Here is a 1,648-nt window from a genome sequence, read left to right as displayed (position 1 = left end):
AATGCCTTAGGAGCGCCAGACCAAGTGATTTCTGGGCCTTCTATGGCCGCCGGCCCGATGTTCCCCGCATTTCCTGAGAGAGCTCCTGGGGGTGGGGAGTACAGCACAGTGTTTCCGAGTCTAACATCTCTAAAACCAGTCTACCCTGGGCCAGGCCTGGCTTTCCTCGGTGTCTTGGGAAAACTCTTTATCTTTGCCTCTGTCTTTTGGGTTTGTTTTTTCAATCTCTAACGGGCAGGCGGTGCCCACTTCAGCAGCCACCCCCCACACACACCCTTTACCTGCAGTGCCACTTCCTGTCCTTTTGAAAATACGAAATGGAAATCCCAGAAATAAACCTCCCAGGTTTTAAAATGTTCGCCGTCCTGAGAAGCAGGATGAAATCTCGTGAGACCTAGTGAATTCCCGCGGCGTCCGAGGGCGTGTCCACGCTGTGGACGCTCCTGCGACCCACAGTCTCTCAGTAGCCGCGGGGGTTGTCGGGTGGACTGTCCCCGCCTCTCGGTGCCTGTGTGCAAGTCGCCGCACAGTCGCCTAACGCTGAGGCACGATGCCCAGGTCGTGCACTTCACCGCGTCTCATTGCATCATCACAAGAAGAAAGGTGAGTACAGCGCGGTAAGATATTTTTAGACAGACCACCTTCACATAACTTTTATTGCAGTATATTGTTATAATTGTGTTACAGAGTAGAAAAAATTTTTAGGCCTGCTTAATTACCTAGCCACCGCAGCAGCTTGACAGCTTTTCCAAAGTTTCTAGGAACTGAGCTCACACACCTGAGCAACGGCCCACAAAGAACAGACAGATCAAAATTAAGGACAGTCCTGACCTTTAAGTTACCCAGAAATGAATAACAGGAGGAGGATGAATAGCTTGGCTGAAACTACGCAATGAGCTTTTGTAACTTGGCTTTGCTTGCTCTGGGAACCTGAACACGGATGCAGTTGTCCCCTTTAGATATCGGACTCTGCAGATGGTTTGTGGCCACTTCTCTCTTGGGCTTCCCAAGTGGAGGAGCGGACACTGGCCAGTCAATAAGGCTCTCTACATTTTAATCAGTCTGGAGTTCTGGTCATTCTGTCGCTCGCACTCCACAACAATTGTTGATCTGCTTTTTATTAGTTATTATTGTTAATCTCTTTGTTTAATTTAGAAATTAAAATGCATCATAGGTAGGCATGCATAGGAAAAAATGTGATCTATATAGGGTTCCATACTATCCACAGTTTCAGGCATTCACAGGGGTTGGGGGGCGGAGAGGGGGACGTCGTCCTGGAACATAAGGGCGGACTACTGTACATCCCTTCTATCTTAGGACATGTCCTATCATTTCTTCACTATTTGCTCCTCTCAGATTCATTCTATACACCAAGCTAGAGAGATACTTCTAAAATGCAAATCTGCCTGCAACTCCTTTGCCGCTAATGTTTCGGTAAATGAAGCGTGGAGCATTTTCCCACATCATTTCTGGGCTCCGCATTCCCATTTCCTTAGTTCTGGACTCATTCAGTGTTGTGAGTGAAGGGCCTACGGGAGGAGGAGTCTGGCCGCTGGGCTCTGGGATCCCTCTGCGCCCACCGGCTCCGAGTGTCCAGACCGGCTGCGGCTGCGTGGCTGGCGGCGGCGGGCCAAGGGGTGCCGGGCGG

This window comes from Myotis davidii, unplaced genomic scaffold (genome assembly GCF_000327345.1).
Source record: "Myotis davidii unplaced genomic scaffold, ASM32734v1 scaffold1832, whole genome shotgun sequence".
NCBI lineage: Eukaryota > Metazoa > Chordata > Mammalia > Chiroptera > Vespertilionidae > Myotis > Myotis davidii.
The sequence above is the reverse complement of the archived record's forward strand: the minus strand, read 5'-3'. Positions refer to the sequence as shown.